Here is a 24822-nt window from a genome sequence, read left to right on the forward strand (position 1 = left end):
AGATTTCAAAACCCCGATGATTAAGAAAAAGTGGGGCAATCTAATTTGCACATAAACAATAAAGGAATTTCTCCTTGTTAAACCAAAATCTAAATTTCATCCATTAATATATAATTCATTGGCTTCCATAAAATATATGCTACTATGAAATATCACATTTCAATGATATTTAAATAGAAAATGAAAAACAAATAAATTTTTAATACAAAGTTAAATCTAAATTCCAAATCAATTTTCAACATGTTTAATTCAAAATATTTAACACAGAAAAAAAAAAAAAACTAAAAATTCCTTTCAAAATTGTAGTTTTTCTTTTAATTTTTTTAATAATTCTTTTTAAATAATATAATCAATAATTATATTTTCAAACCAACATAACGATTAAACACTTAAAATCACTTTAAATTCTAAATACAAATACTATACAATAAGACATTACAATTATAAAAACTTTCTTGTAAAAATTAATATAAAACCAACTTCATATTTAAAAATTTAGCTAATATATATATTACTAATTATTTAACATTTAAAAAAATAAATTAAATATATTTAATTTTATAAATTAATTAAATTATAAGTGTATTAATGGTATGTTGTTTGTTTTTTAAATAAAATAAAAAATTTTCTTTATTTTAATTAAAATAAAATATTAAATAACGACTTTAAACTTTTAATTTATAAAACTTATATATATCTCAATAATTTTTCTGTGAAAAAATCACTTTTGCCCTAGATTTTAAAAACCAATCCGCACCATTTTTAATGCTATTTATAATAGGAACTTATTTTGTGTCAACGTTTGTGTGCAATGCCTCTATGCTTGCCTCGATTGGCCATGAGGTATTCAAATGTCTAAGGAGAAATGGTTATATAAATATGTGTAAAATAATGAATTTTTTCGCGCTGTCACTTATCTCACGATTATTTTATCGTTTGAGACCAATTGAGGTTACCAATTTAGACCAAGTTACTTGCCATGGCGCTTTATTTTATTCATGACGTCATGAGATGAGAACTATTCTTACACCTCTTCTGGGGACAATTAATGACACACAATTCATATAATAACGGTTGAGAACAAGGCGTTAGCAGAAAGCAATAAAATTCTAAAAAAACAAGTGGCATTGCTAAAGGGAGCTCTCGTGATAGGGAAGACAGAAGGGCAATGCATGAAGGCAGATGTGCAAAACATAAAGAAATATGTAGTGGAAGGTACAGAGGTGGTGAATGTGAAATCATCCCAGGGTAAAGGGAAAATGATTGCCCAAATAAACAACCATGAAGAGAACACAAGAGAGGAAACAAAAGGAGATTCCACCAAAGTTTCCAAAACTTGGGCTCAAGTTATTAGCAATTCTACTAATAAGGAAGGAGAAACAAATATTCAGGTTGACAACATGCAAGATAGTGAAGGCAAGGAAAGACAAAATAGGGCAGTGAACATAATTATTAAAGGGGTGAAAGACTATGGGAAAAATGAATGTACTCTTGACCTTGCAAGAGACTTCTTGAAAGACAATTTTCTATGGCAAGGACAAATATGCCAAGCATGGAGGGTGGGTAAGTTTAACGGGGAGAGAGCCAGGCCCATAAAAGTCATTATGCCTAGCTTGCGTGATAAATATATTATTCTAAGCAAGAAACATCTCTTGAGGGGTTCTCGTTTTTTCCTAGAAGAAGATTTAACTGTAAAACAACAAGAGGAAAGAAGGGAGGAAATTTTAAAGGTTAGGGCAGCAAGAGATGAAGGAAAGAGAGCATGGATTTATAAAGGCAAAGCTGTGATAGCACAATTTGGACCTCCTTCCAGAACAGAGTAGCAAGATGGTAATAAAGAAGAGGCAACAAACTCTTCAACAGGAAATCAAAAAGCAAGGTTGGTATGGGAAAACAGGGACAAAGACTCAAATGTGAGTCTTGCATGTCAAAATAAATAGCAATCAAGTCATACCCAGGTTTCCTTAAGATTAGTTTGTTGGAACTGCAGAGGTTACCCATGGAGACGAGGACCTGGGTTAGGGCCTATTGCGGAAAATAGAGACATAATTTGCCTCATAGAAACACATGAGCATGAAGAGTGCAAGACACCTTTGTTTGAAGGATACTTGTTACACTAAAAAATGTCACCATGGCTATTTACAGTTAGTATGGCTCTATCAACAGTCATGCTATCCTCTTAGGCAAGTCTTATGCCTCTGCTCTCCATGTCAAACTCCAAAAAGAGAGAAAGTCTTTATAAATGTATTTATCTCTGGGTACGCAGGTTCTCTCAACCTTACCTGCGGGTACGCACCCAATGTTCACAAAAGCTGCGTCCTTGGACGCTCTATATGTAAAGGGGCAGGTGCGTCCCCCTGTAAAGGTCAAAATGCGCAAGTTTCATCTTTAAAAAGTTACTTGTGGTCATTTCTAGAGCATTCTAGAAGGTTGTTCGACGTGTATTGAGCGCCTCCAGATGGTTCATGTACCCCTACCAAAGAGGAACTTATCCCATCAATAAGGGAGCTATCCCATCCAAAGAGGGGATTATCCCATTGATGGTGGACCTGAATAACTTCCTCTTGAGCACTATAAATACAGGCATTGGGCCAGAAGGAGGGGAGGTTGGAAGCTAAACATTTCTAAGGGTAGATGCTGCTGGAATTAGGACTCCCATTTAGAAGCTTGTGAGGAGAGATTGCCATCTTTGCTTGTTCTATTTGGAAGTGGGTGAGCTTTGTCAAAGTAAAGGAGAACTCTTGATGGACCCTGGGAGGGACTTGCACAACACCAAGGCTCAGGTTGTATTTGTTCCTTCTGTTACCTATTAATGCAAATGAGTCCATTCTTCTCAATAACTTGTTATTTATGAGTTGTTTCATGTACTCCTTGGTCTATGTGTTAAATATGTTTTATTTTATGAGATTATCAAGTGCTATTTAATCGTTTGATTGTTAGTGGATGCAGGTTTCAAAGTGAAGGAGGAGCTCATCCGGATCAGCGAGGCTGGACTGCTACAACAGCGTGGGGCTACAGGTAGGATCTAAACACTTGATTTCCCGTATAGTAAATGCATGTTTAGAGAAGGATTGCTCTTGTTTGTCTTGTTTGTCACTAGAGAGTCTTAGGCTCCTAGGGAGGTTGGTTGTGTCTGCACTATCGACTCTTTCCGCCTGACAAATTAGCGACTCCACAAATTGACAACTCAGGGCTAGGTTTTTCTACACCTCGTACTCCTTTTCCACCTGGAGGTATTATACTCCTGTAAATATGTCTGGTCAGTCGTCCGTGTTTACTCAAACTCCTGAATCTTTCTTACACGGCGGTCCTTCTGTTCCCACCGGGTATCAATCACTTTCTGGTACCTTTGCGGGGGCATCTCCTCAACCCGTTGATCATGGGTTATTAGCTGGAAACAATGGTAATATACCATTGGGTGTAGGAGACATTTACATGATGTCAGGTTCAGTTCCCGTTTCCCAACCTCAAGGTGGCCAATTACTACCTGGGGGGCAACCTCAAGGTACACAAATCGTCTCTGGGGGGCAACCTCAAGGTCAGTATGTACCTATGGTGCAATACATGCCTCAAGGTCAACCCCAGCCTCAATATGTACCCCAGGGTCAACCTCAGTATCAATATCAACCTCAAGGATGGCAACCTCAAGGATGGCAACCTCAAGGGTATCAACCCCAAGGGTATCAACCTCAAGGGTATCAACCTCAAGGTCAAGGTCAACCTCAGTATCCGTATTTACCTCAAGGTTATCAACCTCAAGGTCAATACTCGAGTCAAGGTTATCAACCACCTCAAGGTCAGTCATATGTTCCAGGTATGGGAACTGCACCTTTCAATTATCAATCCTATCCTCAATCCGGTTATGGATCTCAGTATCCTCAACCTGTTACGGGTCAATACCCCGGAATGTTAGTGTGGGATCCATCACAGGGTCAACAGGTGTTGCAGCCAAGTTTACAGTTGATACCTCAAGCTGGACAACCCGTAGTTTCTGGTCCACCCCAGCAACCGCAACCTGTCCAGTCAAATGTTCAAACTTCTATAACTTCGGTAGTTACTCAGCCGCCAATTGCACCTAGTACTCCATCACAAACGGTTGTTGCAACTACCGCCACATCTACCATACTTACTTCTGGAGTATCGACAGCTCCAGTTTCTACTGTCTCTGCAACCACTCCTCAGACATCTTTACCGTTGTCTGGATCTACGATTCAAACCACGGTCCAGATGCCTACAGGTCAGCCTGGTATAAGTACGGTTGTCACTACTCAACCTCAATTTGTTCAACAACCGTACCAGGGACAGTACCAACATGGGCAAGCTGTCCAACAGCCGGTTTACCAATATCAACCGTATCCTGGGTACACTTATCAACAACCTCAACAACCCCAGTACGGTCCGGTTAATCCTGGTTTTCCAGGAGGATATAATATCCCTAATGCGACTCCTGTTCCTAGTTATCCTGGATATCCTCCTCCTGGGACTGGTCTTGTGACCCAGAGTTTTAGAGATCCTAACCGGCAGTTACCGTTTATCGCAACTTTGGATTTACCAGACTTGACGCGCCTAACGAATGATCCAATTCAATATCTTCAGTTCTGGCCGCCAATGCCAAATAAGTTGCCCAGTGATATACCCAAGTTCGAAGGTAAATCTGGAGAGGATCCGTCCAATCATGTGATGACTTACCACCTCTGGTGTGCTTCAAATTCTATCTCGGATGATTCGATCCGCTTACGTCTTTTCCAGCGTACACTCATTGGTCTCGCGGCCAAGTGGTACATTGAGTTACCACGGGCCTCTTTTTACAATTTCAGCTAGTTAGCTACCTCGTTCTTAACTCACTTTCAGTTGCCGGTCAGATACGATAACGGCACGGAGTTATTAACTTCACTAAAACAACTAACGTCCACGTATATTTCTGATCACATTCATGAGTGGAGACGTCGAAGAAGGTTAGTGAAAGTTTTTATCCCGGACAAAATCTTAGCTGAATGGTTTGTTAAATCATTATTACCGAAGATTACTGAAGATGTAGCTAAGGCCGGAGTAGTTACTGAGGAGCAAGTCATTGCTCAGGCGCAATACCTTGACTTAGTTTATACTCAGTCAGGTACGTTACACGAGAAGATTCCAGATCTTCCAAAATCGAATCAAATCGCTGCTGCTCCTTCGGGATCTCATGCCGCTGATGGTATGATTGGCATCATGAACACAAAGAGTAAGAAGAAGTCTTCCAAGGCTTCAACTACTCCTATAATCACTTTGCCCGATTCCCCGACAGGAGAGTCTTCTCCCGAACTTTCCACCGATATTCATGTTGTAGAGTCATCTACGGCCAAATCAAAAAACGGTGGAAAGAAGAAAGGAAAGAAGAAGGCTAAAGCAGACAAGGCTCCGAAGGAGAAAACGGAAAAGTCGGAAACCAATGACGAAAAGCGCAAACCTCGATATCCTTGTCTTATTTGTGAAGAGGATCATTTTACAAGAGATTTCCCTCATCGGGCCGAGGTTGTGAAAATAGTCCAAGGTTCTCCCACTCTTGCTGTGTTAAAAAATCCATTTCCAGAGCAAGAGAATAAGATGATAGGTTCTTCCTCGAATGCCAGTGAAGAACCCATTTTGATGATGTCTCATGTGAGGATTGCGACTTGATCGCAAGATTATGGTAGTAAGAATCCTGTTGATGGTAAAGAAGCAGAATCTTCTCATTCTAATCCATCAACCTCAGCTCCTGGTTCCGATCCACTACAGATCGAAAAACCTAACCCGGACTTAGTAATCAAACCGCCTGCCAAGGGTGTACATTCCAAACTACGCTGAGGTCACTAAAGGTTTTACACGGTTGTTGAAACAGAACGCTCAATTCTTTTGGGATGAGATTGTCCAACAATCTTTTGATGCACTTAAACACGCGTTGACCCATGCACCGTTGTTGCATCCTCCCAACTACAACCAGGACTACTTCTTATACCTCGCAGCTTCGCATTCCACCATTGGAATGGTGTTAGTTCAAGAAGATGAATTCGGAGCGGAACATGTGATATATTATCTTAGTAGGACATTAAACCCCACTGAGCTAAAATATTCACATGTGGAGAAATTGGCCCTGGCAGCCGTTCAAGCTGTCCAGCGTTTTCGTCACTACATTCTTCTCCGTAAAACTACAGTTATTTCGGATTGCAACCCTATGATTTATATTTTGACAAAACAACTGCTAGGGGGCAAGTACTCTAAATGGATCGTTATCCTGCAAGAGTTCGACTTGGAGTTTGAGAAGTCCAAGTCTAAGAAATCCTTAGTTTTTGCGGAATTGATGTGTGATTTCCCGCATGCTGACACAGAAACTGTGGCAGAGGAGTCCATTGCGGACGAATCTTTGTTTCTTATCAGTACTTTAGATCCGTGGTACGGGGATATAATCATCTATCTCCAAACCCAAACCTTTCGGCCTGAAGCTTCAAAGTCGGAACGTCGAAAAATTCGATTTCAAATCCAGCAATACAAGATTATTGGAGATACACTTTATCGCCGGGGGGCAGACTTAGTTTTTCGACGTTGTTTAACTCACGAAGAGGCTGAGAGGGTTTTGAATGACTGTCACTCTGGAGCATGTGGCGGTCATATGTCTGGGTATGCCACAGCTCAGAAGGTGTTGCGCGCTGGCTATTTCTGGCCGTCAATGTTTAAAGATTGTATCATTGCAGTCCGGAAGTGCCACAACTGTCAAGTGTTTGATCGCAAGATGCGCGCACCACCTGCTCCTCTCCACCCAATAATTGTCGTTGGTCCATTCGCCAAATGGGGTATCGATTTTATTACTTGTAACCCTCACTCGGCCGGGGGGCATGCGTATATCATCCTCGCGGTTGATTATTTTACTAAATGGGCCGAGGCGATGCCTACATTTGACGCAAGCGGCAAAACAGCTGCAGTTTTCGTATTCAATCATATTATAACTAGGTTTGGTGTCCCACAAGCAATCATCACTGACCATGGGAGCCATTTTCGAAACATCATGATGACTGAGCTTACAAGCCAGCTTGGTTTGCGCCACGATAGCTCTACTCCTTATTATCCGCAAGCCAACGGTTTGGTTGAGTCTATCAACAAAGTTCTAGTTATCATGATCCGACGAACCATTGGTATTCATCGGTCGAATTGGCACAACATGTTATTTTCAGCGCTATGGGCATACCGAACCTCAGTGAAAACTTCAACAGGGTTCACTCCTTTCCAGCTAGTTTATGGCTTGGAAGCTGTGTTACCCATTGAATGCGAAATCCCATCACTTCAAATGGCTGTCGAATTACTTCCAGCTACTTCCGAAGAGGAGAAGCGTTTATTATACTTAGCTAAATTAGATGAGACTCGAAGTGACGCTGCATTGGCAATCGAGACTCACGCGAAGCGAATGAAAGCTCAGTATGATAGAAATGTGACCCCTCGAAGTTTTTCGGAGGGAGACCTACTGCTATTATATGATCAAGCTAACGATAAGCTAGGTGCTGGAAAATTCGTTCCTATGTGGCATGGACCCTACATTGTAAAGCGAAAGCTAGCAAAAGGGGCCTATGAGCTGGTAGATTTTGATGGGGACTCTTTGGGTAAACCCAGAAATGGACTTTACCTAAAGAGGTATTATGCTTAAATGGTGGGTATGGAGAATTTTTAGTTAGGTTAGGTTTTCTTTCTAGCTAGTATGTCTGTTAGTTTAGTTAGTGTGCTTAGCTTAGAGAGTGTGTTTTTCGTCGTTATTCTGGCTTATCTTGGTTTTACTCTTGATATTGCAGATGTCGACGCCTCTCCAAACATACATTGGATTTGCTGATGGTGCTTGTCGTAGTACACGGAATATCTCTTCCGCAGCTTGGGTTATCTATTCGCCCTCTGACAAGTTAGTTTCTATGCATGGGGTAAGCCTCGGTCAAACGACGAACAACATTGCAGAATACAGTGTAGTGGTTGAATTATTATCCGAATCTATTTCATTTGGAATTCGACGTTTGATAGTGAGGTTAGATTCTGAACTTGTTGTATTACAGCTTAATAGAGTATATGCCATTAGAAATCCTGTGTTATTAAAGTTGTTTTTGAGAGTGCGTCTTTTGGAACGTGAATTTGATTACATTGAATATCAGCATATTCCGAGGTCTTTAAATACATTAGCAGATGCAATTGCTTCTCGAATGTTGGACAGACATTTACAATAATCATGCAAGTAAATTTAAAAACATTTCATCACATATGTTAAACAAGATAAGCCGGTAATATTGATATATATATAGATAGGAGTGTGTCAAAAAAATATACATCGTCTTCGATCATAGGTTGAAAAACACCTTATGATCGGCAAAAATAATAAGTACAAAAAGCCAAAAATGTCATATGTGTCTACAAAAGTGACTAGCCAATCACTGGTGGTGCTCTCTATACGAGACCACTGCCCGCGCTACCCTACACAAGAACCTCCTAAAAGGTCCTGGGACTGCGACCACATAGCGCTGAAGTCGAATAGGAATATCATCTATGGCGGTCTCTGGTATATCCGCTGTCAGACGCTCTAGATCATGTTCCAGCTCGACCAAGGTCTCTGCAGCCGCATCCTGTGGGGCTGGTACTGGTACAGCTGGTACTCTCCTCTCAAAAGGTTGGAGGTTGGCTGGGCGCTGTGGACCAACATCTACATTTTGAAAATTTTTACTGTCAGTTTTGAGACGATATATATAAAAAACAAAAAAATATATAATTTGAAAACTTGTGAAAAATAAAGTACCTCTGTCGTCCCATTGTTCTCCCTGTGGAAGAACCATGTCCGGATCACCTCGAAAATCTACTCCGGCATACGGAAAGTCCTGGATCGCAAAAACCTGGTCCTCTAACCAGTGAAAATAACCATCAGGGAATCGAACAACTGCCGCGCCCTCGTCAGGATGCCGGGCCATCACCGTAACCCATCGTATCAGCTTTGGCTCCCGAGGACCCAAGATATCAACAGTGAGTTGCTGAGGGATCAGCATCGGAACTCTCTCTAAGGCAAAGCTCACAACTAGAGGCCCATATCCAAAGGTCTTCAGTTGTCCGTTCTTTGCCCTAGTCAGTTGGCCCTTCATATTGGCCGACACAGCATCGCACCAGTTGAAGATGGTGCCTCGGAAACAGTCAATTGCCATCCGCATTTGGGACCCGATGGCAATATGTAAAGCGGCTGCACCGCAAATTCTGGTAACCGTGAAAGCTATAACCTTGAGTTCACGCCGAGAGATGTGTTTGATTTCTACGCCTTTCGCATGTTGTTGATTGGGTATGCACCAGTCTGCCCGGAGACTAGCAAGGGATTGGCCACCCGGCCTAGTCCCGGCTAGATTGAGTTGCTCACCTCTATTTGGCAAGCCAGTGAGAAAGTATATGTCAGAGGGCTCTATCTCGAGCTGATGCCCTCCGATGTAAAAGCATTGCTCATGAATGTTCCATCTCTCAATCAGCCACTCCAAGAATCTCACCTGAGCCCTCATGCCAGGTATGGCCCAGTATTTATATAGTCTACATGCTTTTAGGGCATCAATGGAAGGTTGATGATTAATTGCGGCTAAATCAACGTCCTCGTGCTCTCTTTCTCTCCAATCCAACATGGTGAGTGCCCTACACACCAAGAAATAAAGATTAGAATTAGTTTGGGAAAATTCAAATGGTTATTTTTGGGGTTTGGGGTTTCAAATTCCGCCTTTCGCGGGGGACGCACCCCGCGTTTAGGACACAGAGCGCCGGGACGCAGCTGGCCTGAAGGTGGGCTGTGTCCCCCGACCTTTTTCCTGTGTAGGAAAAGGTCGAGGGACGCAGGTCACCCTTAGGGCACCTGCGTCCCCCGCAGAGCGGATTTTAAAACTTAAAACCCCCCAAAAACCAAAACTAATACCTAAAACAAAATTTTAATCGGATGAAATTGAAAAGGAGGATGTTGTGAAATACCTGGAAGAGACGGCGTTCGATTCTGACGGTCGGATTCTCCGCAACGACCACGGGAAGTTTCTTGCCAAAAGCCCTTTTCTCAACCTCAACAGTAAAATGGTAAAAATGACATGGTCAAAAGTCTTTTTATAGGTTTTTTGGATGAATGAATGCTAGGTTTGTTTATTTTTCACCATGGAAGGATATTTTTCAATATATTTTTGCCTATCTTAAACAGGTATGAGTAATGTGTCGTTTTTGTGCAGGACAAAGGGATTTAGAGGGAAAATTGTCATTTTTCACGAACCAAAATATCAAAGTCATCTTTTAAGCCCTTTTCTGACTCCTAAAATATGAAAAGATTGCCGAGCGTTTCTTTTACACTCGTTAAAAATGGAATTAAAAGACGGTCCCCTTATAGCTCTTTTCTGACCGTAAAATCAGGAAAAGATTGCCGGGTTTTTGTCGTTTCAAACTCGATACGGAAATAAAACGACGTGTCCTTGATCGCTTTTTACTTTTCAGGTCAGTGGCACTAATTATGAAAGTACTCCTTGGTCGCAAGATCAAGCGGTTCCCCCAGGTATTATTTTATACTTTTTCGGGCTTGAGGGACACAAATTTGCGAAAAAGTTCAACCTGGAGTCTTCTTAAGTTTTTCAGACTCTCTAAAATTGAAAAACACCGAGTTTCTCCTATACTGGGCTCGTTAAAATTTCACAGTAAAGGACCTATTCAATTACAAACAGGAACGAACCACTCCTTCCTAGGGTTCGAATCAAAACTAGGTTGGACTCATCCGAAGGATGAGCTTATAATCAAGCATATGTTATCCTCCTCAAGCTTGTTAAAAATAAAGAGGTACTTGCCAAAAATGGTGGGGGAAAAGAGAGAAGAATGAGCCTATTTGTTATCTTTTGTCTCAGAAGAAACTTTATTACCACTCTTGGACACGACACTTTTCATTCACCTGGGTTGGGAAATCCTTCACCTCACAGTTGATCAAACCACTTTGAAAGTCTTCAACCGGGTTCCAGGGATTAACTTTGAGTCATTCATCACCAAACCATCTGTCGTGTCGTTATGTGTTCAAGAGGTCTGCAAGCAAAACTTTCATCTGCAAAATACTTGTCATCCATTTGACCATCCATGAGTCAGTCTTTACAGCAACATTTCTTCAACTTGAACAAATGATTTCGTGTTGTGGGCTTGCCTGCAACGGGTCGCTTTCTATCGACATCAGCACATTATCTAGAGAGATGACTTAGAAATCGTCAGTACCTTGAAGTCTGCATGCATCAATGGCAGGTTTCTCGCCTTTGACGTCAGTTTACATCATTGACTTTCGATCAAAGGATTCCGTGAAATGTTCGACATCAACTCATTCATTCACATCTCATGGATTGTACTGGGTACTTTGAGAACCATTGACATTACTGGTGGTCTCTCTCACACTTGTTAACAGTTTACATCATCGACTGGTAATCAAGTGGTTTCTACCATGCTCGACATCAACTCATTTAATCGCATGGCTAGAATCGTACCAATTCGAGAAGTAGAAATGAAGACCCTGGATCTAGTTTCCACCATCCAGGCTGCGAGGAGTTTTGTATTCATTATCTAAGTAGACTAATCATAAACAGATGGCTGCGCCCATACTGTGTCTACAAAAGTCTATGATTATGATGTATTGCAAGATCATTCCTGTATCAGAGTAGTTAGTCTGTTAGTTAAAGTTTTGATCTGAGTATGGGAATGCCTACCTCAGTGATGATATAATCTTATATATGTATTTTGTGTTGAAAATTGCAGGTTCTGACCAGGCTCTCCACGAGATAATCCTTGAAATGATAAAGCGCTTCACCCTTCCTAGATAATACAAAACCCTAATCTATTACAGGCTTCGCACTTTAGGGGGCAATCTGTTACACTAAAAAATGTCACCATGGCTATTTACAGTTAGTATGGCTCTATCAACAGTCATGTTATCCTCTTAGGCAAGTCTTATGTCTCTACTCTCCATGTCAAACTCCAAAAGGAGAGAAAGTCTTTATAAATGTATTTATCTCTGGGTACGTAGGTTCTCTCAACCTTACCTGCGGGTACGCACCCAATGTTCACAAAAGCTGCGTCCTTGGACGCTCTATATGTAAAGGGGCAGGTGCGTCCCCCTGTAAAGGTCAAAATGCGCAAGTTTCATCTTTAAAAAGTTACTTGTGGTCATTTCTAGAGCATTCTAGAAGGTTGTTCGACGTGTATTGAGCGCCTCCAGATGGTTCATGTACCCCTACCAAAGAGGAACTTATCCCATCAATAAGGGAGCTATCCCATCCAAAGAGGGGATTATCCCATTGATGGTGGACCTGAATAACTTCCTCTTGAGCACTATAAATACAGGCATTGGGCCAGAAGGAGGGGAGGTTGGAAGCTAAACATTTCTAAGGGTAGATGCTGCTGGAATTAGGACTCCCATTTAGAAGCTTGTGAGGAGAGATTGCCATCTTTGCTTGTTCTATTTGGAAGTGGGTGAGCTTTGTCAAAGTAAAGGAGAACTCTTGATGGACCCTGGGAGGGACTTGCACAACACCAAGGCTCAGGTTGTATTTGTTCCTTCTGTTACCTATTAATGCAAATGAGTCCATTCTTCTCAATAACTTGTTATTTATGAGTTGTTTCATGTACTCCTTGGTCTATGTGTTAAATATGTTTTATTTTATGAGATTATCAAGTGCTATTTAATCGTTTGATTGTTAGTGGATGCAAGTTTCAAAGTGAAGGAGGAGCTCATCCGGATCAGCGAGGCTGGACTGCTACAACAGCGTGGGGCTACAGGTAGGATCTAAACACTTGATTTCCCGTATAGTAAATGCATGTTTAGAGAAGGATTGCTCTTGTTTGTCTTGTTTGTCACTAGAGAGTCTTAGGCTCCTAGGGAGGTTGGTTGTGTCCGCACTATCGACTCTTTCCGCCTGACAATACTGGAAGATGGTAGTGTGGAACAAGGCAACAGGGAATGGCAAAAGGCACGGGGGTATCATGGTTTTAGTAAGGGAGAAAGAAGGTCGTCTCATTCAGTTAGAAAAAGAAGACTCAAATAAGCAATTCATTTGGTTTAAAATATCAGAAAATGAAAACCACATCAGAATTGCAGCCTGCTATTTTGCGCCACAGGTTTCAAAAATCTACAAAGGTAGAGGGCTTGACCACAAAGATCCATTTGCATCTTTAAAAGTGTATATTGCAACATATTCACAGCTAGGTGAAGTTCTTATAGTGGGTGATTTCAATGCTAGGACTGCAAGTGAGCAAGCTAGCATTCTTTGTTGTAAAGATGATTGTGACCCTATTTGGCTTACAGAAGAAAGTAATCATCAGTGGGAAAGAATTTCAAAGAACAAGGGCTGCAATCTCTTTGGTGAACAATTGCTTACTCTATGTGGGGCCTTTGATTTAGTCATTTGTAATGGCTTGACTAGATGGGCAAAGTCCGGTAATTTCGCTTGAAATACTTACAATGGAGCAAGTGTGGTAGATTATGTAATTTTCTCGCATGGTTTGTGTGAGAAAATGGAAGAAGTTTTGGTTGGAGATCAGCTGTGGGATTTGAAATCAGATCACAAGCCAATTTATTTATGTTTCTCTTGGATTGGAAAGAAACAAATAAAGTAAAAAATTCAGCATGTCCAACAAAATCTCCCACAGCGCACAATTCTTTTGACCCCAGAAAATTGTAATACCTTCAAAATGATGCTAGAGAGGCTCTTTGGGAAGGAGAAAATTACAATTCACAGCCTTCATTGTCATGAATTAACACATTTAATTCAATGCGCACTTGCAAATTGCAAAAGAACAAAAATTAAGAACTCTGAAACAAATTGCTTTCCGGTTAATGTTTGGTTTGACGAGGAATGCAAAAAGGCAAGGAGAATGTGGAAAGAGTCAAACAAGGATAACATAAAGCTCAAATCTTACAAGCAGTTATTAAGCAAGAAAAAGGTTGATTTCATGGTTTCAAAAAGGGAAGAACTAATCTTCCTTGGGAAAAATAATCCCAAATTATTTTGGAAGGAGCTCCAACTGAAAAGGATACAAATTGGAAATAAAATTACAGCTTCTAAATGGTTTTACTATGCAAGACAACTCTATGAGCAGGTTCCCAAGGTTGACCCTCCCCCCTTGGTCAACACTGATACTGAACTCTTCACGGTACAAGAGGTAGATATGGGTATCAAGAATTTGGGTGTTGGAAAAGCAAAAGACTTAGCTGAACTCCAAGCAGAATATCTAAAGTGGGGCTCAAAGATTCTTGCACCTCACATTACAAAAATCTTCAACAACATCATACAACAAGGGCTCCCCATAGATTGGACAACTAGTCTGGCAATACCTCTTTTCAAGAGCGGTGACGTCAATAATCCCTCCAATTATAGGACCATCATGATAAACCCTTTGTTTGCAAAGCTATTTGGAAGCATGCTAGAAAACAAAATTAGCAAGTGGGCAGAAGAAAGAGATAAGCGTGCTAAAGGGCAAGCAGGTTTTAGACCTAAACATTCCATAGTTGATCATTGCATAAATTTAAGGCACATCATTGAAATAGTTTGGGAGAAAAAGGAAGAAGTCTTTTGTTGCTTTGTTGATTTCATAAAAGCGTTTGACTCGGTTCCTAGGGATAAACTTTGGCAGAGAATGGAGGAACTTGGGGTTCCTAAACATTTGAGATCAATTGTGCATAGGTTGTATGAAGAGGTGAAAGTCAAAATTAGAACTTCAATAGGCATTTCTGAAAGTTTTAGAAGCGATATCGGGGTCAAGCAAGGTTGCCCACTGTCTCCTACCCTTTTTGGTTTATATATCGACAAACTTGAGGAGTGGTTAAATTCGCAAGGGGGTGACAGTATCTATTTGTGCAAGTTTGTTATAAGGCTTCTTTTGTATGCAGATGACCTTATTCTGATTGTTAAATCGGCTCTTGGTTTGCAAGAGCACTTACTATCCCTTGAGCATTTTTGTAAAAGTGTGGGGATGCAAGTCAATATTAACAAAACGAAAGTATTGGTCTTCTCTAAGAAAAGAAAACATAACCAGCATGAGTTCTACTTTGAAGGCAACATTCTGGGAGAAGTTGCGGATTACAAATGCCTCAGAATTGACTTCAACAAAAATCTAAACTGGAATGGTTGTAGAAAGAAAAGAACTTTGGGGGATTGGAAAGAATTTTATGCTTTTCAAAATAGGTTTAGAGAGTCAGAGTTATGGGACTAGAAGACCACTCAAACTCTTTTTGGGCTTCTAGTGATTCTGGTGATTCTCTATGGTTGTGAACTGTGGACTAGCAGTACCTCTGACATGCAATGGAGACAAATTGAGAAAATTCAGAAGCATTTGATTACAAACAAATTTAAGATTAAAAGTGCAGTTCCTTATGATATCTTGTTAAGTGAAACAACGACTGCTCCTATTGAAGCAATTGCTATGGTGCAAGTTGTTGAGATTGCAACAAGATGATGGAGCTTAGTGAAAAGAGTCGCCTTCACTATGTGGGCCCGCAGGCAAATTATGGCGCAAGTTCTATCTTTGGATCCCAGCAGGGATGATCACAGCAGAAGTGACCACAGCAGGGATGATCACAGTAGGAGTGACCACAACAGGAGTGATCACAATAGGAGTGACCACAGCAGAAGCGATCACAGCAGGAGTGATCAAAGTCTATTTTTAGACTGGCTGTCAAAAATAGAAAAGTCAAATATTATTGTCTCATAATAATATTTGGACTATAAACTTGATCTTATTCTCTTGGAGCACTTCAGTTTGAGCTACAGATGTGGCCCATGCAGCTATCAGAAGGAAGTACGCTTTTCTTATGAGTCAGTTGAGTTGTTGCATGCATGACTTCAGTTAGAACTCAATCAGTTGAGTTTGGTGGAGTTGATTGTAGAGTTGATGGAGTTGTGTTCAGTTTGACTTGGTTAAACTAGTTGTAGTTAGTCTAACTACAAATAGACTAATGATGAGTTGTTAAACTAATTATTAACTCATAATACAACTATAGAATACATCAGTTAACTCAGTTTCATGTCAGTGCATGTTCAGTTCAGCAGGGACAGGTGTTAGAGAATCAGATTGCTATCAGTTGTGACTATAGTTGTGCATTAGATCTTGCACAATCAAGGGATTGAGTATGCCAATGAGTTTTCTCATGTATTTGCCCAGTATTATAGCCTTTGCTCACGTCTTACACATTGTGAGTGATTCTTTGGAGGTGAAATATGAGTTTGGTAAACCATTCTCATTCATTCTTGAGTAGGTATTGAGCAGTGGAGGCAGGCAAGCAGTGGAATAGATTTGGAGATCAGATCTTAGCTGTATTGTGTGTAACAGGTGGAGCTGGTACTGGATTGCTTGGGATAAGCATTGTACTTTGTAATGTTACGTGGTCTAAATCATTAATATACAGATAGTTGGGGTTTTTAGCGAGATGCTTTCCCCGAGTTACATACTGTGTTAATGTGTGAATGCTCTTGATGTTTTATTGTTATTGATGCTGCTATATTGATGATCAACGTAGAGGAGCTTATGTATTTGTGTATGTATTCTGCAATAGTACATGATCAGGATAATCTTTGTTGAATATGTGTTAAATTATTCAAAATTTCTACATGGTATTAGAGCTGTTGATCATCAGATCTACTATTCAGGAAGTGTTTACATTCTATTTCTTCAGGCAGAGTCTGTAATCGGGCCAGGTAGCCTCTAGATTCATCCTTCCTTTGGAAGTTGAGATATCCGGTGAATGCCCATACAGTCAATCTATGTACGAGAAATATTGTGTTCTCACGAATCTTAGATCCGAGGCGGTTGAGTTTGAGCTGGTGGAAATCAAATTTGCAGCAGTGTTGTTGAAATGTCTTTCAACGGATTGCAAATGTTATTCCAAAGCAAGAGTGACCTGGCACTCAAGGATAAACTCAAAAACAATAAAGGTGAGAATGGATCTTCATCAAAGGTATCTGATGAAGAGAATTGCGCTTTGGCTGCCAAAGCAAAGAAGGGGAAGAACAAGAAAGCTTCTCAGTCTGGTGTGAAAGGCAAGAAGCAGGACATGTCCAAGGTGAAGTGTTTTCACTATCACCAGCACGGACACTATGCCACTAATTGTCCACAGAAGAAGAAGAACAAGCAGGCTGCTGGATCTTCAGCAGGAGAGGCTCTAGCCTCACAGTTTGAGCTTGATTTTTCATTGATCACATGCTTGGTTTCAAGTGTGATGGGATTGGTGTGGTTCTTGGACAGTGGTGCGTCTTTTCACATGACGGGAGATAGAAATTTGTTCTCTGATCTGGAGGACAAAGATCTTGGAGTGCACATCGATATGGGTGATGATGGTAGATACAGTGCGACCGGTATCGGTACCATTTCCTTTGAGAGGGAGTCTGGTAAACCCTTCGTATTGAAGGAAGTCATGCATGTTCCAGGATTGAAGAAGAATCTTATCTCAGTGGCAATGTTAGAAGACAAGGGATATGATGTTGTTTTCAGCGAGGGAAAGGCTTTCCTGTGCAGCAAGACAACTGGTGAGACCCGGAAGATAAGGGTTCGAGTGAGGAACCTTTATCAGTTGCATGTAGATGGATGCGTAGCAATGGCAGGCAAGGCAATAGGATTGGTGAGCCGAGATGATGGCGAGTTGTGGCACAGGAGATTGGGTCACCTTCACCATGGAGCCTTGAAGATACTGTAGCAGATCACTACAGGGCTTCCTAAAGGCACACTTGCGCAGTCAGATCAGTGCAAGGGGTGTACTTTGGGGAAGTTTGTGAAAGCCACCTTTCACGAGAAGGATAGTCGCGCCACGATGATCCTTGAGAGAATTCACACAGATGTGTGTGGACCTTTCTCAGTTGCTTCGACAGCAAAACACAAGTATTATGTGATTTTTGTTGATGATTTCTCTCGTAAGTGCTAGATCTTCTTCATGCAGAAGAAGAGCGATACATATTCAAAGTTCTGTGAATTCAAAGCACTGGTCGAGAAGGAGTCAGGGAAGAAGGTGAAGGCTCTTAGGAGCGATAATGGTGGTGAATACATCTCGGACGAGTTCAAGGATTTCTGCAAGGCAGAAGGGATTCGTAGAGAGCTCATAGCTCCCCATAACCCACAACAGAATGGGGTAGCTGAGCGGAAGAACAGAACGATTGTGGGTGTTGCATGGGCATTGTTGCATGATCAGGGCCTACCCCTTCACTTGTGGGCAGAAGCATGCAATACAGCAGTTTATGTGCAGAACCGTTGTCCTCATAGGATACTTGGCATGAGTACACCCGAGGACGCTTATTCTGGTAAGAAGCTTGATCTTTCTCATTTGAGGATTTTTGGTGCTAACATTTACATGCATGTGACGAAGGATGCCAGGAAGAAGTTGGAGCCAACCGTAGAGGTTGGGATATTTGTGGGGTACACTGATACGCCTCACAACTATCGTGTGTATTTGCCAGACAGTGGTAAAACTGTTGTGTGACGGGATATAAAATTTCAGGAGGAGAAAGCCATGAAGTGTTCGCTTGAGAGGGAGCTACACTTGCATGCAGATGAGGAGCTATTAGTTCCTAAGGATGAGCTTCAGGATGTGGATCAGCCACAGGACGAGGTTCATGGAGTGGAAGAGACCACTCATGCAGTGCCAACCATCAGAGGGCGAAAGCACTTGACAAAAGCTGAGCGACTGGCTCAAGATGCAGAGAAAGTTGTAGGACCACCTACAGCCCAACGCAGGTAGAGATAGTCACCTGATTGGTACACTGGATACATGGCTCTTATGAGCAAGTGTGTTGTGACTGAGCCATCCTCTTTCGAGGAAGCTGTGGAGGACCTCGCATGGGTAGACGCCATGGTGGAAGAGTATGATTCTATTGTCAGAAACAGTGCATGGGAGATTGTTCCTTGACCGGAAGGGAAATCAATGGTGGGTTCAAGATGGAACTACAAAGTTAAGCAGGCAGCTGACGGGAGTGTGGAGAAGTACAAGGCAAGATTTGTTGCCCGAGGCTTCTCACAGATAGAGGGGATCGATTATGAGGAGACCTTTGCACCTGTCGCAAGGTATTCTTCCATACAGACGATTCTTGCTCTCTCAGCGCAGATGGGATGGCACATTCATCAGATGGATGTGAAGACTGCATTCCTCAACGGAGTCATTGACGAGGAGGTGTACATTGAGCAACCCGAAGGCTTTGAGGTCTTCAGCAGTGAGTCGCATGTGTGCAGGCTCAAGAGAGCGTTGTATGGGTTGAAGCAAGCACCACGTGCTTGGTACACACGGATAGACAACTATTTCACAGGACTTGGATTCTCCAAGAGCGAGGCAGATCCTAACCTATACCAGATTGTGGTGGAGGGTAAGTTGCTTATCATTGTACTGTATGTTGATGATTTGATTCTAACGGGTGATGAGCTGTTGATACTGTCATGCAAGAAGGATCTTGCTATAGAGTTTGAGATGAAGGACTTGGACCTCCTTCACTATTTCCTAGGATTGGAAATATGGCAGCGCAGTGGTGGACTGTTTGTTTCTCAAGGCAAGTATGCTCAGGGGATACTGGAGAAGTTCAACATGCATGGCTGCAAGCCTGTTGATACTCCTCTTCCTGGAGGTTGGAGGAAGGAGGATGCCACTTCGGGAGAAGAAGTGGATGCCACTGTTTATCGACAGTTGGTGGGGTCGCTGATGTATTTGGTCAATACACGACATGATATATGCTATGCAGTTAACCAGCTTTCACAAGCTATGGTTAAGCCTACCAAGCTCTTCTGGAAGGCGGGCAAGCATGTATTATGTTATTTGAGAGGCACATCGGGATATGGCTTGTGGTACAGACAGGAGGATGAGATGAAGCTATGTGGCTTCACGGATGCAGATTGGGCAGGGAGCCCAACGGACAGAAAGAGCACATCAGGAGGGGTCTTCAGTATTGGATCGACAACAGTTTCTTGGTACAGCAGGAAGCAGAGATCCGTGGCACTCAGTTCAGCAGAGGCCGAGTATATGGCAGCAAGTTTGGCTGCATGCGAGGCTATATGGATGAGGAAGATCCTGGTTGGTTTGTTCGGTTCTCATTTGGATCCTACTATGATTTACTGTGATAACCAGAGTTGCATTAAACTCTCGGCTAATCCTGTATTTCATGATAGATCTAAGCATATTGACATCAGGTACCATCATATCAGAGATTGTGTGCAGCGGAGGATCATGTTGCTTTCATACATTCCAATGGAGGATCAGGATGCTGATATTCTGACGAAGGCTCTCACCAGGAGCAAATTCGAATACCACCGAGGCAGGATAGGGGTTGCTGATAATCCATATCTTGTCGAGAGGGAGTGTTGAGATTGCAACAAGATGATGGAGCTTAGTGAAAAGAGTCGCCTTCACTAAGTGGGCCCGCAGGCAAATTATGGCGCAAGTTCTATTTTTGGATCCCAGCAGGGATGATCACAGCAGGAGTGACCACAACAGGGATGATCACAGCAATAGTGACCACAGCAAGAGTGATCACAGCAGGAGTGATCAAAGTCTATTTTTAGACTGGCTGTCAAAAATAGAAAAGTCAAATATTATTGTCTCATAGTAATATTTGGACTATAAACTTGATCTTATTCTCTTGGAGCACTTCAGTTTGAGCTACAGATGTGGCCCATGCAGCTTTCAGAAGGAAGTACGCTTTTCTTATGAGTCAGTTGAGTTGTTGCATGCATGACTTCAGTTAGAACTCAATCAGTTGAGTTTGGTTGAGTTGATTGTAGAGTTGATGGAGTTGTGTTCAGTTTGGCTTGGTTAAACTCGTTGTAGTTAGTCTAACTGCAAATAGACTAATGATGAGTTGTTAAACTAATTATTAACTCATAATACAACTATAGAATACATCAGTTAACTCAGTTTCATGTCAGTGCATGTTCAGTTCAGCAGGGACAGGTGTTAGAGAATCAGATTGCTATCAGTTGTGACTATAGTTGTGCATCAGATCTTGCACAATCAAGGGATTGAGTATGCCAATGAGTTTGCTCATGTATTTGCCCAGTATTATAGCCTCTGCTCACGTCTTACACAGTGTGAGTGATTCTTTGGAGGTGAAATACGAGTTTGGTAAACCATTCTCATTCATTCTTGAGCAGGTATTGAGCAGTGGAGGCAGGCAAGCAGTGGAATAGATTTGGAGATCAGATCTTAGCTGTATTGTGTGTAACAGGTGGAGCTGGTACTGGATTTCTTGTGATAAGCATTGTACTTTGTAATGTTACATGGTCTCAATCATTAAAATACAGATAGTTGGGGTTTTTAACGAGATGCTTTCCCCGAGTTACATATTGTGTTAATGTGTGAATGCTCTTGATGTTTTATTGTTATTGATGCTACTATATTGATGATCAACGTAGAGGAGCTTATGTATTGTGTATGTATTCTGCAATAGTACATGATTAGGATAATCTCTGTTGAATATGTGTTAAATTATTCAAAATTTCTACACAAGTCATAAGGTATTTAAAAAAAATTGAGCAAATGGAAGAGGGTAGATGGCCTAAGGTTGTCTTTAATGATAGATTGTGCAAGAGAAAAAAAACTTGGATGCAACAAAATAAAAAATGGTTTAGTAAATGGGGTATTTGCTTGAACACGTGTCCCATAAACAGCAAAGAGATAAAAGCTTTTGTTATGGAAAAGTTCCACAAATGTACTTGGGATAAGGAGCTAGGAAGAAATAAAAATTACTATATTGAAGTGTTTAATCCCACTCATAATCATCAACCAAAAGCATACATAGAGGCCAATATCTTTTGGAGAGCCAAAATTCTTATTGCTCAGTTAATGACTAATTCTCATCAACTCTGTTGTGAAAAAGGGCGCTAGAAAAGGCCAAAGGAAGTGTGGGAGGAAAGGGTATGCATTTTTTGTTCTTCCGGAAAAGTGGAAACATAAAAACATTTCATTTTAGAATGTGAGGCCTTCAAAGACAATAGGGAAAGTTATGCAGATATGCCGGCAACTAGCTCTTGGGATAATCTGTTTAGCGAGGGGTTTGTCGAGAAGCTGGGAGCATTTATTGTGAAGCTTCACAGAAAAAGGGCCGAATGCATCAAGCAGATGAAGAAGCAATATGTCCCATAGGCTATCTTTAGCCTCGTGGACATTAAAATAATTTCCTTCATTTTCCTTTGAGTTTGATTAGAAAACTAAGATTTCATAAATATTTAGATTTGATATGTGTAATATTTATTAATCGTTATGTCATTTGGTGATATGGTGAATTTTCTTTTATATTTTGTTATATATATATATATATATATATATATTTTTTTTTTTTTTTTTTTTTTTCTTTTTCTTTTTCTTTTTTCTAACAATTCAATTCTAGACACCATAAAATTAGTCATTTCGTGGAAATGAACCAATTAAAAAATAGTAATTTAAATTTCAAAATTAATTTTTGATTTTGAAAAAATTTATTTTTCTCGAAACTTTAATAAACTTAAATAGAATCTGTGCAAAAATTTCAAGGTTAATTAAAAGTCAAACTTTTTGACTAAAAACAAAAACAATATAAATTGCTTAAAGGCAGGTATAATAATCTGCGTGCGACCAATTTGATGAAGTTTCTAAAGGTGACACATTAAATTTTGTTGATGTTAAGTAATATTATGAGGGTTTGATGAATTTTTTAAAGGTGATATATTAAGTTATGTAGGGTTTATTTTTGATGATTTTTTTTGGTTCACGAATTTTGAAGATTAATGATCGCTACATCCACAATATATTTGTACTAGGAAAATCCACCGAAAGGAATCACTTCTTGTAGGCTCAACTATGAAAATTGACGTCAAGAGTGTCAAGAGAATTGAACTCGTGACCTTCTCAATAACAAAGGTGCTTTAATGACGGGGGCTCGACAAATTGAACTAACCCTCAAGGCTTTTGTAGGGCTTACAATACTATCAAGGGTTTGGCAAATTTGATTCATTAATACTATGAGGGGTTCAATGGATTTAATGAAGTTTCTAAAGGTGACACATTAAATTTAATAAAATTTCTAAAAGTGACATGCTATTTTTTCCAAGATTGTTGATAATACCATCGAGGGTTCGAAAATTTGACATTTTGGGTCTTACATTTGTAAAAATATAATATTTCACAAATGCCCAATTAAACGGTCAATACTTTAGAGTTGTACATGTAGGTGAATTGTTAACCTAATAACGGTTTAGTAAATAAATATGTTTATATTAGTGTAATTATATGAACTTAAATTAATTTAAATGCAAGATAATCAATCCTTTAGCAAGTGGATGACATGGCAGAGCCTGGTGGCACTAATGATGACATGGCACCACCCACATGATGATAGATGGACATGCGGTGCCAAATCATTTGCCACATGGTAGTTGCATAGTAAACTAACATGGCACCAAGGCAAAAATCTTCAAATGGTCATATCTTGATAATTTGGACTTTGTTTTTAATAAAGTTTATATCACCCCAAAGTTCTCAATGAGTAGTTGGTGATGTGGATCTTAGAAAAGAGTTTTGAGTTTAATAAAAAAAAAAAAAATCGGTACCATGTATCCTTAATCATGCATTAAGGGACTATGTAGGTGTGTTACATAACCATAAAAATTCAAGGGTAAATTTGGAAGTTTAACCCACACGGGAGCTGGGGAAGGGGTATCTGTCAATGGCTCAAAAGATGGAGTCCATGGTTTATACAAAGTCCCTAATTTTCACATATCTAGGTCCAAAGTTCAAAATCAAATCCATATCTTTAGCAATATCAAATTCAACAATGAAGAATCCATTTACATAGGGATTAAAAAAAGCATCATCTTTTAATTGGGGTTTCAAAGAGTTCAACATCGAATTACGCAGATCTACCAAAAAAGCTCATAGACCATTGAAATGAAAAACAAGGCTATTAGTATTGTAGAAGGCAACTTGGAATGTAATGTCTTTCTTTATAGAAATAGCTATGGATAGATCCTCTTGAACCATAAGACAAGGGGAAAACAAAACAATTCTCACAAAATCACTAAAAGAAGCTTTACTCAAAATACCATTAGAAGGAAGAGGATGAGATCTACATCCATTGTCCATACTAGCTCCCATGAACGACCCAATACTTACTTGCATCTTAGTATGAAGCACAATAAAGGATAAAGACATCACTAAAGCAAAAGGAGTCACTCTATGCCAAAAGTAGAATCGATGAGGGCGACGACAGGGGGCGGAAAGAGCCATTTAGAACAATTATTGTTAAGGAGTAAAGAACGGGATTGTTTCTTGGGGAGGTAAGATTAGTTATAATATGCTAGATCAAAGTCAAGGGGTGATCTACTCACAAGTAGGGTATAACCCTAGTCGTCAGAACCTATTCTTGTCACACGCACTCTATTTCGATAAAGAGTGGAGACAATTTGTTAGCAACAAAGGATTGTGTGGTATTCCCTCTGCATATTGTGTGGTTATTACAATTGGGTTGAAACATATTTTATTAATGACCTATTACATGGTATATTCATAATCATTTTTCAAAAAAAATTCCACTACATTCCAATCAAAAATATATTTTAGTACACATGAACGCATAGGGTAAAGTAAAATACATTTATAAATTCACAATAATTGATATGCAATTATCATATTCCTCCATGTGATAAGTGGTCTACTGCCACCACATGGGAAATGAGAATATTATGCATGTGTATACAATAATGTATGTTTTCCTTATAGATGAGTAGTTTATTGCCACCCTAAGAAAATGTTAGGCTTAACTACAAGAGTACACAATTCAAACTAGAAATGTTATTTAGAGTCATATTGATTAAACCTTAATA

The sequence above is a fragment of the Pinus tabuliformis genome, chromosome 3_2, assembly GCF_031772625.1.
Source record: "Pinus tabuliformis cultivar Carrire ecotype Pingquan chromosome 3_2, CPIR1, whole genome shotgun sequence".
Classification (NCBI taxonomy): Eukaryota; Viridiplantae; Streptophyta; class Pinopsida; order Pinales; family Pinaceae; genus Pinus; species Pinus tabuliformis.